The sequence below is a fragment of the Protopterus annectens genome, chromosome 8.part0 (assembly GCF_019279795.1).
Source record: "Protopterus annectens isolate FY-2018-M chromosome 8.part0, PAN1.0, whole genome shotgun sequence".
NCBI classification, from domain to species: domain Eukaryota; kingdom Metazoa; phylum Chordata; order Ceratodontiformes; family Protopteridae; genus Protopterus; species Protopterus annectens.
Window position 1 is genome coordinate 657,819,135 of NC_056741.1, and position 17,844 is coordinate 657,836,978.

Genomic DNA, 17,844 nt, shown 5'->3' on the forward strand with positions numbered 1-17,844 from the left:
GAGGATCCTAGGCGTTAAACACATGTCCTATATGGACAGACTCAAAACTATTCAGCTTTTCTCTGTCTCATATCACCTACTTAGAAGAGATCCTTGCTTGACTTACAATGCAATGTCTGATGCAGCTCTGTTAGAAATACTACATCTAAAGAAATCCCAATCCCTCTGCACCACAAGATCCAGAGACCTCAACCTCATTACTACGATCAACAGAACATGCTGGAGGAATAGGTTCCTCACCCAGAGACTGCCCATGCTCTGGAATAGACTTCCCATACATGTCAAGCAGAGCACCTCACTGTCTCTCTTCAAGAGAAATATTGATGGGTGGATGGGTAATAGAAAGTTCACCCTGGGGATCACTCCAGTGGCTCTACTTGATAGAGGCACTAGATACTAACATTGGGGGTCTCAATGCCAGGGCACTTCTATGGGCTAGGCTTGTAAAAGCTCCAGGGCCATTAGCCTAGTACACACCTATGAACGTATGAACGACAATTAATATTTTTCAAGCTAGTCTTTAAGCCAAGATTTATATGAATGTGTAATATTAGAAGGTCTCATCTTATAGTATGCAATTCACTGCTGCAAACAATTTTTGCCATACTAATAAATTCAACACTGGAGTTTGTAACTTTACTTATCCAGTTTTTAGTAATTACTTTTTTGGCTACAGCCAGAATAGACCAAAGAAGAGACACTTGGGTTTTTGGAATTATCTCAGGAATTGTAGCATTAAATGAAACTAAACATTTAGAAATATTACATCTATCTGATGATAGAGCTTGAATGAGGTTAGTCATTTATTTCCAACTGTAAAGTTCTTCTTGAAGGCACAGGTATAGATAAAGAATGTTCCATTTGTGACTGGAGAAACCTTTTGCCTAAAAGGGTCCTACCTTCAGTTTGAGGAAGTGAGAATTTTGCACCCGCCATAAAAGGTATAGTTAATTTTACATCTGGCATTGTTAATATGCAGAGTCAAATTTAGTGTTGTGTCAATGATGACACCAAAGTACTTATATGACTATACTCACTGTATGGATTGTTTGACATGTATGAGTGGGAAGTTGTGTTTTGACAGATTATTTATCTTTTACTGGTATCCAAAGAGTATAACTTTGGATTTGGCAGCATTTAGTGTAACTTATTTGTATATAAAGCATGCATCATACTTGCAGAAAGTAAGTTGGAAGCTACGAAGAATTGGTTTACAGATTGTGTATGTGTCACAGAAGGCTTAATTGTAAGCATATAAAATGAGGTTAGTGTCACTGAGGTCTGAGGTCATTGTAGCAGTAAAAATACTGAATGTTGTTGGTTTTATGACTGATCCTTGTGCAATGCCAATGATTATTTTTAGGAACTAGAGAAGGAATTGTTTTGATTGTGAATGTTTTATTTTGCAGGTAGTATGAAAAGCAATGGAATGTAGAGGACTAAAATCCTGCTTGAGTTTTTCTTGTGCAAGTATTTTTCTTTTCTCTAATTTCTCTCTTTCTGAATCTTCTCATATACCTTCGAGTGAGAAATTATGGACTTCTTGCATAACAGAACACTACATAATTATTTTTCTTATCCTCAATAGTCCACTCTGTCATTTGTATGGGTCTTTTTTGCCAATCATTTCTTGTGTTTTGTGGATTACTACTTTCTTCTACAGTGGGTGGGGGGCATCCTCCCCCTGAGGCTGGCCTAACCCCAATGTAGAAATGTTTTTATGTCTTAATGATTCTACACTGCCATTTTTTCTAGTCCTGGCACCAGTGTGCCTACCAGAGTTGGGCACTTGTTTATCCTGGGATTTGTGCACCTAGCTGTCTTTTTTATTGTCTAACATACTTCTGTCTATGATGCATGCTATATAAAATACAGTGTGTGTGTGTATATATATATATATATATATATATATATATATATATATATATATATATACATATATATGTATATATGGGTCTACTTCTTTTGACCTAACTTTCATTTGCCTGACACTCATTTGCCTGAGACCAAATGACTGAAATTTCATTTGCCTGACACTTCATTTGCCTGACAAGTATGATTAGCAAGAAAATGGAATATGCCCCCTTCCCCACTGCAGTGTGACCCTGGAGTTAGAATATATAGTTAGGGGGGGTGCGGGGGGTAAAGCCCCCCACTTACTTTTCTGTTACTAAGCAATATTACATCAAAAGTTAACAATATCATATTAAATGAAGTGGGGTGCTTCACCCCCCATGCCTCCCCTTGTGGGGGGCTGTGCCCCCCACCCCCCCTAACTATATATTCTAACTCCAGAGTCGCACTGCAGTGGGGAAGGGAGCATATTCCATTTTCTTGCTAATAATACTTGTCAGTCAAATGAAGTGTCAGGCAAATGAAGTGTCAGGCAAATGAAATTTCAGTCAAATGGGGTCACGAAAATGAGTGTCAGGCAAATGAAAGTTAGGTCAAAAGAAGTAAACCCATATATATATATATATATATATATATATATATATATATATATATATATATATCAGTATCATCTTGGTGAGATTAAGTAAAAACAATATCCACCTTGTGAAAGTGCTCACCAAGACCTAAGGATGAATTAGGTTCCAGCAGTACTACTCTGCTTTGCTTGCTGATTTTATTGTCTCTCCATTTGAATACCTATCATCTCTCCATTTGGACCCCGAGTCATCTCTCCATTTGGACCTCTGAAGTGGCTTACCTGTTAGATAGTGCTGATGGTCTACAGAGTTTTTTCTTTAAGGCACAGGCATAAGTAAAGCATGTTCCAGTTGTGACTGGAGAATGCTGTTGTCTAAATGTTTCCTACCTTAATTTTGAGGAATTAAGAATTTTGCACCAGCCATATGAGTAGAGTTCATTTTACATTTTGCATTGTTAATATGGAGAGTCATATTTAGTGCTGTGTCAGTGATGACAGCAAGTTATTTAAATGACTGTACTTACTGTATGGATTGCTTGATATGTGTGAGTGGGCAGGAGAGTTGTGGCAGATTGTTTATGTTTTAGTGGTATCCAAAAGTATAAGTTTGGATTTTGTAGCATTTAATATAAGTTGTTTCTTTAAATGCCATGTATCATACTTGCAGAAAGTTAGTTGAAAGCTATGGAGAACTGGTTTATAGATTTTGTATGTGCCACAGAAGGCATAATTGTAAGCATATAGTTAGAGGTCATTGTATGATTAAAAATACTGAATAGTGTTGGTGCTATGACTGATCCTTCTGTAACACCAGTGAATATATTTTGGGAACTTGAGAAGGCATTGTTGTTTTTGATTGTGAAGGGTTTTTTTAGGTAGTTTGAAAACCACTGAAAAATAGAGGACTAAAATCCTACTTGAGCAATGCTGTTTATTAGCGTTGTGTGACTTACTGAGTCGCTTTGATGAAGTCCAACAAAAGCAGCTTCAGTGAGGTGGCCTTTGTTTGTTCCAGGCTGTGTATCTTTCTCCAAATAGCTGTCTTAGTTCTGAGGTTATCCAAAGAAGATGAGTAGCTTTAATGAGATGTTATGAATTGCATGTTAGTACTGGTTGGAGTGTGTATCAAAGGGGCAGCATCATTAGCATCTGGAATGACATACAGTTTTGGCCAGTTAATATTATTAATAGCACTGGTAACTGCTAGCACGTTGTTATCAGATATGTTTCTGGATGAAAATGTCATTTGGGGTGTACATTGCTTTTCTGCAAGCAAGTAAAGGATCTGTATACTAATCATTAGTATTTGATGGTTGGGGTGTGTGTTGCTCCATATGCAATGCATGGCTAGGGATTAGGGTAACTGGGTGGGTAACAGACTGTTGTGTTAGTGAGAGTGATGTTATAAAATACAAAGTGGTTTACAAGAAGCCAGCTGGAGCCATGTTCATCAAGAACAGTGGTAGTTGCTATAATTTTGTTGGCAACTGAATTTTTTTTTCTAGCATATAACTGTCCTCTACGTTACATCCTGGGCGGTCATGGCAAATGAAAGAGTGATAAGGAAAATAACGTTGGTTTAGATGCTTATGTGGTTTCAGTCAGGATTCTGTGAGAATTTAAATACCTGTTTCTTGTTGTGCACTCCATAGGTCTGTTTGTTCATGTCTTTTAATAGTTTAGATGCATTTAAAGATATAATTGTAACCTGCTTTCTGTGTGAATTCTTGGAGTAGGTAAAGTACATTGGTTATTATTGATAAGATTCATGGGTTGGGTAAGCTTTCACAAGCTGGCAGTAAAATCGGGTATATTATTTGTAATTTAGCATTTTTGGGGGGGTTATTTGTTATAAAGAAATGTATGAGGTGTCTCATCAGTTTTTGAACAAATGAAGATAGCTATATTAAGAGGACCATTACTCATTTAAAAAGTAGAAAAAATTTACTTTATGTGGTGTCTGTAGGATATGAAATGCTTGCATATTTATTTATTTATTTATTGTCATTTGTTGACTGGGAAAGACCACTCGGTCAGAAATCCATTTTCAGTGGAGGCCCAAGGAGAAAAGCTCAACAGTTAAACAAACAAACAGAAAATCAAAATAAAATGCAAACTATTATACAGGAACAAGTACAAAAGCAAATACAGAGCGGAAAAGGTACATATGGAATACTTATTAATATACTTTCAATCACAGAAGAAGAAGAATAGACATTAGAAAAGTATAGCATACTTTTAATCCACACGAGAGTAGTCAATGAGCTAGTAGAGTGATGCATATCATAGGTAGGAGAAATAATGATTCAGAGGAGGAAGATAGATATCAGAGAGGTTTGAAGGCACATTCTGAGTAAATTATGTTAGAGAAGTTATGGGGGCTTACATTGTATTTCACAGATACAGTTGGGATTTTTTAAAAAGTGGGATTTTAGTGCATCTTTAAATGCCATTAGGGAGTCAAGTTGAGTAATAGATGAGGGGAGGCTATTCCATAGTTTGGCAGTGTTGTATAGGCATTGCCCTGCTCTCTTATTGGGTTTAGCAACATAGAAGGAAAAGTTTAAGATACTTGTGTCATACAACCAATAACTGCAGTTTATATCAGCCATGTAGTCTAAATCTGCAGAATTATGCATGCTCTTACAATGACTTTCACAGAAATGATACATAACAGATGATTCCTGACTAGGAGTGGTCATTGAATCGCCCTAAGATCAGAACACCCGTTAGAAAGTTATAGTATAACCAAACACTTGGTTGCAAAGCCATAGCTTTTAACTCAATACAAAGAAATGTGTTATAGTACCCTTTAGAAACTCTGTCACTCTGGGTAACTATATCGTCAATAAAACACTCTTAAAAGTTGATTCACTTGTCAAGGATCTGGGAACATATGTAGATAGTAACCTAGCCTTCAACCAACACGTGTCCAATGTAGTAAGATAATCCTTCTATGTTGCTCAAATTATAAGCAGGGGCATGGCATCTAGGCCCAGAGAGGTAATCATACCACTATAGTTTGCCAACATCAGACCTATCATGGAGCACAGTACCCCATTCGGTATGTACCTGACCAGACACATGCAGCAACTGAAATGTCCATGGAGGATCCTTAAAAAAAGAATACAGGGAGTAAACGCAATGTCCTATACTGATTGCCTCAAAGCCCTGTCTCTTTGCTCTGAATCATGCAGACTTCTGAGGGGTGATCTTTGCCTGGCATACAGGACATCCCCAGACCCTGTTTTGATGAACCTTTTGCACATCCACAAAGCAAACAGCATCAGAACTTCTAGATTAAAAGACCTAAAGTTTGCTTGTGACTTGGATAGGACATATTGGAGGGATGGCTATGTTTCTTAGAGAATTCTCATTCTCTAGAACAGTCTCCCCATCCATGAGAAGCACAGTTCCTCCCTATCTTCCCTATGTGAGTGCAACTTGGACCAATGGATGGGTAATCAGAAATTTACTGTTGGTGTAGCTGCTATGTCTCTGTTGGACAGAGGCAGTCAGTAAATACCTCCTATATAAATCAGATTTGTGGGTCACATTTGAGTTGCACGTCTAGGCTTAAAATTGCCCTAGGGGCTTTAGCTTTGTATACATGTATGAACCTATGGTAATTCAATTCTGGATAAGTGTTTACACTGGAGTGCTATTTTAAGCTGTAAGAAATAAAGGATGATAATTGTATACAAACTGTGAAGCACACAGTAGCCTCCTGGGCTAAAATCCAGAACACTAGACCAGGTAACCATTCAGAGAACTACACAGAACTATAGGCAACCATCAAAAAGTTGCATAAAAAAGATTAAGTAAATGACCGTATAATGACATGAAAATGAAGAAATACAGTCCAATGAGCAATGAGCAATGACATACACACACAAGGATAGTTAAAACAGATTATATTTCATAATTATCAGGTGTGAAGTTACACAGCTGGATGCATCTGAGTGCAAAGACAAAGCGCCTGACAAAACATTCAACATTACAACAACAACATTTTTAACAGTGTTGATTGTAGCGCACCAGCATCTATAGTTCAGCCAGTGGTCCCCTGGGATTAAGATACAGCAACATGCAGCAGCAAAAGTGGTATCAGCAGGGACTAACATCATACCATTTTACTGATCAGGATCTATTAGACTGATTTTATATAGGGAGAGACATCATATATGTGTTGATCATATTGAATGAATGGCATACTGGAACTGGAGGGATGCATGGATTTCCTATACCCAAGGATGCCAAAATATGTTTAGTTCTAACTATATTAGATACATATACCTTCCTGAGACAAACACTGGACACTTTCATCAATAAATTGCTGCTACACATCAATGAGGGCATAGGTAACCTTGAAACGCTGGACCCATCACAGTTCAATTTTGTTAAATGAAGGTCATGCCTATTTATCCGATGGACTTTTTTGAGAGGGTCACAAAGGCAATGTATGAAGGCAAGACAGTGTACATAGCTTACCTCAACCCGGCCAAGGCTTTTGATACAATACCCCACTCAGGGTTTATAGACAAGCTCACTAATTTAGGTATAAACCCTTTTATCCCCCACTGGATAGCTAACTGGCCCACTGATAAGACCCAGGAGGTCATAATAGGTTATGCCACCTCCACCAAGAGGCCAGTCACAAGCAGAGTCCCCCAGGGCACCATACTGGACCTGATACTTTTTGGCATCTATTTCTCCAAAATGGAAGCAAATGCTGAAGGTTTATGGCTGACTAAGTCTGTAGATGATTGCAACTTGGGTTTATCATCATCTCCCAAGAAGACACTAGCATTCTTCAAGAAGGTGTATCTCTGACTAAGAAATGGTGCCAAAGCCATGGTCTTAAAATCAGTGTTAATTAACCCATTGATAATACACCTCTAAGAATCAACCCAGTGGTCAGGGATCTGGGTACACATGTAGACAGTAACTTTACCTTCGACCACCATGTGGCCACAATGGTGATGAAATACCTTTATGTTGTGCAACTTATAAGTAAGGGCATGGTATCTAGGGTCCAAAGAGGTCATTATCCCACTATACTCTGCCCTTATCAGACCAATGATAGAGTATGTACCTTACCAGGCATATGTAGCAACTAGTGCAACCTTAGAGTTTCCTTACAAAAAGAATACAAGGTGTAACAAACCTGCCTTATGCAGAGCACCTTAAAGCCCTTTTCCTCTATTTAGTCTCCTATAGATTGCTGAGTGATGATTTATGACTGTCTTACAAGGCATCCAAAATCCCAGACTTATGAATCTCATGCATATTTGCAAGTCAAAGATTACCAGAAATACAAGGTCTAGGGACCTAAATTTTGTCTTTGACTTAAACAGAACATGCAGGAGAGACAGATATGTGTCCCAAAGACGGCCTCTCTTATGGAACAGGCTTCCAATCCCTGCAATCCCTGTGATGCTGAGTTTGTCTATTAACCAGTTTAAGCACAACCTGGGGCAGTGGATGTGGACTAGGAAATTTACACTGGGCCTGGCAGCCATGTCTCCTATGGACAGAGTTAGCTTATAAATTCCTGACTCTCAATGTCCTATTTGGATACAGGACATCGTCAATCTTTCGGGAAACCTTGGGTAGGCTAAGAGAGCCCCCCCCCCCCCGTCATTAGGCCAGTAACAGGCTATAAATCTAGGAGGACATTGGTTTTCCTGACTCAGCAGAAAAGAGAGCCACAATCGAGCATGACTTCTGTGAAATCAAAAACCTCCATAAATTGATAAGAGCCATCAACTGTATCCATGTGGAAATAGAGACCCCACCAAGTGTCCACAAATATCAATACATTAACAAGAAGGGTTGTAGTTCTTTCAGTTGCCAGGTAGTATGCAACACAAATGTTAATATCCCATATGTCTGCAGAGAACTCCGAAATCTGATTTCTACATATAGCATACAAATAATTTGTATAACCAGTTCTTGCATGGTGACATCACACAGGGCTTCCTCACTTGTAAGTGCAGGCAATGTTGAACACTGACATTTCAACAGCCACAAGCAAAATAGACTCACATCACAGCCCCCATCTATCCCTTCCATATCCTTACTTTGTTGCAGGTGATGCAGAATACACACTGGAGTCCTGAATTAAGATGCCTGTTACAGAGCCTATAAGGCAGAACTGAACAGTAATCTAACTTCTGCCACACCAAAACAAGGAAGCAAACATAGCAGAGCATGTGTTTGACTTGTCTAAATATTGATGCTGCTGTTATAGACATCTGGGAGGTACTGCAGTATTCCCCTACCACAGCCCACCATCTTTTTTCTAACAAGGCTCTTGTTCCACAACATGGTACATCTGAAGCAGACAAGAAAGACTGCATCACTGAGACCCTCCAGGGCCTATTGTAATAATGAGGCTATCATTCTGGGATGAAGAGAGTGATGACAACAGACATCAGGTAGTGATCACACAACACCAACCACCCAGACATCATGTACAGCATACGAAGTGCAGGTGAAGCATCAATCCACTTTCTTAATTTCACCAAATGTCTTGACATTTTAATATTGTGATTGAATGGGGCCATTCATGAGTCAAGGTACAATTAGAGTTCAAGAAATTTGTATTACTTCAAACTCTTTTATGTTGGACAGGATTGTGCTTCTCAGCACCAGAAATGCACCCAGAAGTATCTCCTTCTGCGGTTCATACAGAGCTACTTGTATTCATAACATATTTAAATATGCTTAAACATTATTTTCACAAGCCATGTTTCTCCTACTACTATTGAAACTTTCTGAGCATCTTTATCCGACATTGCTCTAATCTCTCTACTTGCATATACTTGTATAACTTTGTGTCTCTCTCAGTAAGTAGGACACTATAATCATTAGGTATAAAATGATTAATGATATTTTTGCCCTTATTTCTTTGACTGCTATATCTGGTTTTCTTGCTTTTTAAACTTTTGATATTGGATGGTCCAATGTGACCAGAAGTTCTTCACATGCAGTAATACTTTGTGGTTCATGTGTTTGATGCTTTTCTGCTTATATATTGGTAGCTTTGCACAATCTTCAATGCACCAGTTGTGTCACATTGTTTTGCCTTTCAGTATACAGACCCTCAACCATGAGTATATCACAACCACCAAAATGTGCACCTGTTTCTAGATTTGTAATGCAAAATCTGCATTTGTCTTTATTTTACACTTTTTCTATAGACTTTGTAAACCAGTGTTTGTAGCCTAGTGTCTTTAACTACAATTAATAGCCATTCATCTTATGGTTTAAATTCCCCTGTCTTTAACAATTAATGTGTTGTTTCAGGAGTTCTGTATGCTTGCTACTATAGCTCTCCAGTTTACTTTACTTTTCTTCTGGTTCTATTCTTTATATTCTTTCCTATGAATTTTGACAATTTTTGGCAACTTCTGGATTGATATCCTTTCCTGTTCCTTATCAAATTGAGACTGATAATAACTATAATAATAACTGATAATCTGAGCAAATCTGTCATTTTAGATTTATTTTCTTCATGTTGCTGAACTTCTCCTGTGTTTGGATCTGATGATGTCAACAAACATATGCAGTCTCACAATTGGAAACCTATGCATTTTGCCAGTTTTGAAGAGGACAATACTGCCTTCAGAACAAGAGATATGTAATCTTGCCATGTGTATTATATCACTTAATAGGCATGAATCATTTTTTGTTTTCTTATTCAACTAATCCAATGCTATGATGACCCATTAAATCACACTGAAGATGTAACTTAGAATAGGAGCACAAAGCTGATTTATAGTCTGAACTTTATTCCTGGATGCCATAATAGTTTTCAATATTATCTTTAAAGTTTTGCTTACTGTTCTGTGCTTTCATTTGTTCATATGTTAATGCTGACCCATCACATATTGACCAAAATTAAAACACACCCTCCAGTTCAAATTTCCCATAATCCACTGTTTAATTTCCCCAAGTCATTTGAGTTTCTAATACCATGATGAGAATAGACCCCATTCCTACATCAGGATAGGAGACCATTTTTAGTGATCAGTGCTCCTTTTGTCTTGTTTTCATGAGATATTATATCTGCTTTTCTCATATCTATTTTTTCAACTGTGTGATATATTTCATCATTCTTTATAATGCTTTGTGGCTCATGTTTCCAATGCTTATCAGCTGCTTCTTTATCGTAGTGTTTTCAAATTCTCATTGCAACAGTCTTTCCATATTATTGTGCTTTTTGGTATATAGGGCCTCTGCCATGAGTGCATCACACCCAGCAATAAGAAGTGTGATAGTTTCCAATTATTTTTACAGAACCTGCACTTGCCTATTTTTCCCACATTTTCAATGGATTTTGTAAACCAATGTTGTCATCATAGTCACCTATCATGGGCCACCATAATTAGCTTTTCATATTTTGGGTTCAGTTTACTTCTCCTTAACCATTTATTTGTCAAATTTTGGTCAACATGAGGTTGTTCCAGGAAATCTCTGTACTTGCCCTTATATTTATGGATTTTCCACATTTCTTTTCTTTTCATCTGATTGTTTTCCTTATTATATTTTGTTTTATCATATTCAGTTTCTGAATGATTTATTTACTTCTGGTTTGATTTCATTTCTCACTTGACACCAAAATGCTTCTGCTAAACTAAGCAAAGATGTCATCTTTGACTTTTTCTCCTTATGTTTTAAAACTATCACCATGTTTGGATTTGCTTAGGTCAGCAGATATTTATGTAGTCTGATGATTGCAGATCTATACATGTAATCAGTTTTGAGGAGGCCCATATATCCTTCTGAATGAGTAATATACAGTCATGATATACAGTCATTTTTATATATAACTAGCTGTACCCGGCCACGCGTTGCTGTGGCTCAGTCTGGTTAAATGGAAAAGAAAGAAAAAAGAAAGTGCATGTTTCTAATATGTTTAATTTTACAATGCTTGTGGGTATACAATATTTTTTGTTGTTCCATTGTCTGTGCAGATATAGAGATTGTCTGGTTTGCCGACTCTAGAGCACGCAACTTATAATTGTCCATGTGAGAAGCAATCTGTGTGTAGATCTAAACCACACAATTCTAAAGATTGGCCCTGAGCTTTGTTGATAGTGATTGCAAATGCCAATCGAATTGGGAATTGCAATCTCTTAAATTGAAATGGCATATCCGTTGGAATCATAGGAATGCGAGGAATGAGGACATCTTCAGCTTTGAAAGGTCCTGTCAAGATTGTTGCTTCTACGACGTTGCTCATTAATTTTTTTACTGCAAGCCGTGTGCCATTGCAAAGCTTTGGCTGGTTGATATTTTGCAACATGATAATTGGCACGCCGATTTTCAATTGCAGTACGTGCGGTGGCATCCCTGGCAGATCGAGTGAATTCAAAAATTCTGTTGGATAATTAACCGCTTCATCTGCTTCCACAGCAGTGTCAACGGACTTGTATGTGACTGCCTCGCTTTGAATGTTAGACTTAATAATATTGTTAAGTTCGTAGATGTCTTTGTTCTTGGCCGCAAGAATAGCTCGTTCAGTCAGCCAATTGTGATTCTTATAATTGGTTTGAATATTGGGAAATACTTTTTCAACCAATTCCTCTTTTGACATCACTAAATTGCAGAAGTTATGAAGCAATGATATTCGTCCTGAGGTCAGATCAACCGGCACCTTTCCGTTCCCAATTTCCAGCAATTGATGTGAGAATATCTCAGCTGATCGATCGTTTTGCAGCTGGACACACATATTTGTAGTTCATTTTAACATCTTTACGTGTCGCCACAAAGTAGAGTATTTCAGGCAAGCATTTATTTTGTCCGCTGGTGTCGATCGAGGAAATACAGGTAATGTTTGCCTGAAATCTCCTGCAAGCAATATTAATGCGTTCCCAAATGGTCTGATGTTTCCACGCAAATCTTGCAATGATCGATCAAGAACCTCGAGCGATTTTTTTGTGCGCCATTGTGCATTCATCCCAAACAATAAGTTTGCATTTCTGCAATACTTTTCCCATGCCGGATGCTTTGGAAATGTTGCATGTGGGAGTTTCAATGAATTGCATGTTCAATGGCAATTTCAAAGCGGAATGAGCAGTTCTTCCACCTGGTAGCAATGTTGTCCGGACGACGCAAGAGCTAAGGCTATGCCATTTTGGGATAGAATTACTGCTAGAATCAGTCTAATTAGGAATGTTTTACCAGTTCCTCCTGGCGCATCTAAGAAGAAGATTTCTCCAACCCTGTTATTGACAGTTTGCATTATTTGATCGTAAATCGTAAATGTATCGTAAATTGGAAACATTGAAATGGAATCGTAAAATATTTAGTATAACGTGTGTTGCTTTTACATCCAACAGATGGCGCTGTTTTTCAAAAAAAGCATGCTTTTACCTATCACAGGTGTGACATCTATATAATATGCGCGTATTTGAATGCAACGTGTGACATCTGTATAATAGTAGGTATATAAAATCACACGCGTATTCGAATGCAACATTGTGTGAAAATTTCAAAGCAATCAGTGAAGAACTTTCGGAGATTTAAGATTTTGAACAAATGAACACTTGCATTTTATTATTTATATAGATTTGATAACTGTGAGTCATTTTTCTTGTTCTCATTTCCAATGAATCCAATAATTTTTGGAGCCAGTCGAAAAACTGTTAATACTATCATCATGACCTGAAGGAGTGTTATCCTAAAGAGCTACGGGAATGCAAAGCCGGAGTTTAAAAAGGTACCCAGAAATGCACTGCAAATGGTTTACTCCCCTTCAGGATAAATACATGACCCTCATAAGTTACTAATAATGTATGCAATTTTATCTTGCAGCTCATCAGGAGATACATCTCAATGTTGCTGTGGTATGTTGCATTTGGTGCGAATGTCTGTCATCAAGGTGAGGTATGTATCATTGCAACTTGCCTAAGACTCAGTGTGTTTCAATGACATGCCACACCTATGGCACTTTTTCCATTAATTCTCAACTCTACAGGTCCACCTGATGAGGAAGAAAAAGGTTAGCAGACCCAGGCACCATCACTAAAGTCACCATCTATTGTGGTTCGTGCACTCTCCAATGATGGGGATGTGAGTGGTTTATGAGAGGGGTGAAGACATCCATGTTCTACACCTGTTAACTAACTACAGTGACAGCAAATGGTTGAGGCTGCAGTGGAGGATGGCATCAAGCTCCATACTGGCTAAGTTTTTGGACAGATAAAGAATCAGCTCTGATGAATTGCAGGTTCTCTGGAAGAGCAGGACTCAACCACTAGACCATTGTAGGGTCAGGCATCATCTGATCATGCCTACACAGGATCATCTGAAGAAGGCAGCTCTCAATGCTGGCCTGTAAGTCCATCTGTGTCCAGCATCCCAGCCTGTGTCTCAACTGGTGTGAGCCCATTTCTAATGATATTTTCTTGGTGCTTTAGTTCTACTTTGTTAAATGTTACTTTTCCACATTTGTCAAGACCAAATGTCTTTCTTATAGTATCTGAGCATATTTTAACCTTTTGTAGTTGTGCTTTTATGTCCTTGTCTGATAAACTATATCATTTTAAAATCATCCATAAAGGATGATTTTGAGAAATTAAGCTTTAAACATAGTCTAACCTACTAAGTTAGTAGCTTAACGGGTTAAAGGCAAGACAAACAGCAGTGGTGACAAAGAATCACTTTGAAATCAGCAACTTTGAATTTTTATTCCTAGCTAATAGTTTGCCTTTGCTATGGTTTAACAGCAGAGTGGTTTGCCACTGCCTCATAGTCACTGCGATGCTGCTGGTTAGTATGGGGTATATCTTGTACATCTGTAAGCATTCTATTATCTATGATTGTGGGAAGCTGTCATATGTTTTTATTTTTTTTTTTATAAACTCTGCATGACATACTTCGATTCTTTCCTTTTTTACGGCTCTCTATTATGGTTTCATCTAGCAACAAATGGTCCTTTGAACTATATGACTTTCTTCGATTACTTTTTTGTTCCATTGCCATAATTGATTTTTTTTTTCTCTAAATGACTATAAGCTCTGTCTGCTTCATTTCCAGTATATAATATTGTTGGAAGGCAAGTTATTGGTCTAGACTTCTTTAGATGACTTGCAGGTTCATTGTTTATGAGGATTATCATTTTTTTTCTGGGGTTACCCAGGTTATTGTCTGTTCAGGATATGAATAAAGGCAATTCTTACCAAAGGATAAATCTTTCTGTACACAAGCATAGCTGGCTCATCAAGTGCCCTGTTCCAGTACCACAAACCAGCACCCTACTCTCTCAGCTCCTCAAGTGAAGAGAAAAAACAGAAATAAAATAATAATAATCATCCATTTCTATTGCTGCCATACCAAACAGATGGCCAAATGCATGACAAGCACCCCCTCCCACCTGTCCTAACCATTCAGATCCCATATAACCCAGATACCAATTCATATAACTTCTAGCACCTCCTTCAATCATTTCATAAAACTCCTTAAAACCCACTACTTAACTAACTGGCTATGCTGATGTTACACTCCAGGTTAAATCTAATTGTGTCACATGTTCAGGTAAGTATAAACAAATTTGCCCTAAAAAGCTTGTAAACCCAGATACTGGTAAAAAAAAAAACTTTATTTTTTTAAGTTTTTGACTATGTACCTCAATGTTTTTACTATGTACCTCAATGACTGTCTACTGTACTAACTAAAACTGTTAACTTCTAATCTATTATGTTTATTAAAAATAAAAAAAAAAAAACAAACATTGCATTAACGAGATTCAGATTGGCTGATTGAGCCCCCCCCCCCCCCCACACACACACACACACTTTCTGGCTTGGGCAGTTGCTGCCCTGCTCTAGTTACTTTACTGTTTTTGTAAAGATGTTAATACCTTTGGGTAGATGTTTGGTACTGCATCTGGGCGTCAGGTTTTCCATTTAGGAGCTTTTCTTAATTTTCTCTCAATTTGTGTTACATCATTACATTTTACATCCCCTATATTAGAGTTCCTTACTGTTTATTTTAATTCTTACAGCCATTCAGCATCTTTGTTATGTTCAACAAGATCTTCATTAATACTTCTCCAAATCAAATGTACTTACTTCTTTTCTTGGTGGTGTTGTCTATTCCTTTGTCACAGTTCTTTATAAAACCTTTTTGGGACATCAGTGAATTACTTATTTTGTACTTTTCCTTTATATTTGATTATTTATATTTTATTTTCTGATTTGTTTGTTACTGAGGATTGCTTGTCTGTGACAAATAAAGGCTTGTTGCTTTGGAACACTATCTGGGTTTCATGATTTTTGGAAATTATAGCAACTGAGCTCATCAATAAAGTTTTAAGAACACTAGGTTCTCTGTTTTTTTTTATATTTTACCTCAAAACTGTTTTTTTATTTTTCCACAACTAGACAAATTTCTGTGTTTGTTTATTTTTCCATTTTTATGTCCTTTATATTTACCTGCATGCCTTCTTTTTCTGTCTGTGCTTATATTTATAGTTTGTTATTGAAAATAGTGTAAGTCTTGATCTATTTTGATATTCAGCAAATACTTCGGTAGCACCAATTAGCACTGAAATCACCAGCAACCATGGAAGTTGACAAACAGTCAGTTTAATATATCCACATCACGCCACAACGACAACGAATAGTGACAACATCAAACAAATAAAAATGACAGAACACTGCTACAAACGGAATGGCAAATGAACTAGATAACGCCAAAAAATACAACAGTTGAGCGCTTTCAACCAGCGTCTCTGGTCTTCATCAGAACTGTTGTAAATAGGCTGCATTAGATTTAAATAAATTCTTTGGCGCCAAAAAATTTTGTATCTTTAAAGATACAGTATACACATTTGAATTCTCCCAATTTCAACGTATTACATCAAGTTATGTGCATATACTGTTCATATAAAGTGAATACAAATACAGAAAGACATCAAAACACTGTGAAAGAGCTGTAAAAAATCCTTTGAATATACTTAAAAATAATTTGATTATGCTTTAAAATAATAAGCTCTAAAAATGATCTTTAAAAATAATGTTGTATAAGTCATTGGTACCATCTGATTTGTTAGACAATTTGACAATAAAATTGATATTTAACTTTATATTTATATTAACATCTATATTTATATTTACATTTACATTCAAATCATTGATAGTATAGTGTTTCCAATAGACAATGTATAGAACCAATTAATATATATACTTACAGTGTTTTTAAAAACCATTAATTTGTGACACTAATGATAGGATCATATGTACTTTTTTCTATATATTTTTATATAATTATTTGCACATGAATAGATTGTAGTATTTATTAATACATTGATTTATTGAATATTTGTTTATTTTCGCACTTATAGGGCTAGTATAGGGGCCGATTATTTGAGAAGATTTTGTGACAACCATTATTAGTGTTATACTAGACCAGTATGTAAATCATATTTGTTACACAAGATCAGTACGTAAACAATTTAAATTATGCCTCGTTAACGATGTTTGGTACTCGACCAACATATTATAATAAGAATACCAGTGTCTAACAAATAAGATGGTACCAATGACTTATACAACATTATTTTTAAAGATCATTTTTAGAGCTTATTATTTTAAAGCATAATCAAATTATTTTTAAGTATATTCAAAGGATTTTTTACAGCTCTTTCACAGTGTTTTGATGTCTTTCTGTATTTGTATTCACTTTATATGAACAGTATATGCACATAACTTGATGTAATACGTTGAAATTGGGAGAATTCAAATGTGTATACTGTATCTTTAAAGATACAAAATTTTTTGGCTCCAAAGAATTTATTTAAATCTAATGCAGCCTATTTACAACAGTTCTGATGAAGACCAGAGACGCTGGCTGAAAGCGCTCAACTGTTGTATTTTTTGGCGTTATCCAGTTCATTTGCCATTCCGTTTGTAGCAGTGTTCTGCCATTTTTATTTGTTTGATGTTGTCACTATTCGTTGTCGTTGTGGCGTGATGTGGATATATTAAACTGACTGTTTGTCACCTACCATGGTTGCTGGTGATTTCAGCGCTAATTGGTGCTACCGAAGTATTTGCTGAGTTTCGGTTCATTTTTCGCATATTCAGATCTATTTTGATATTGTCAGTTGGGTTTAACACATCTATCTTTCTAAGGATTCTTGATTATCTGTTACCTGTTCTTCCAACAGTGATACTGTGTGTCTTAGTTTATCGTTTTTGCTATTTAATGTTTCCATTGTAGCATATTATGGCACATGCATTTCTCTAAATCTGTTCTAAATAGTTTTGATTAATGTGTTCATGTTTTTTACAACTCTTCTAACATTTTGGATCTTATTTACTTTCTGTAATCTATTTCTTCCATCTATCTTAATATGTCCATCCATCACTGTTATATTAAGTCAAACAGGTCTTCCT

At 36.7% G+C, this 17,844-nt stretch overlaps 1 protein-coding gene across 1 annotated transcript in view; it reads left to right on the forward strand.

Moving 5' to 3' along the window:
* Positions 1 to 17,844, forward strand: part of LOC122808967 (immunoglobulin lambda-1 light chain-like) — a 135,881-nt gene that overhangs the window by 9,832 nt on the left and 108,205 nt on the right. The window lies entirely within an intron of this gene.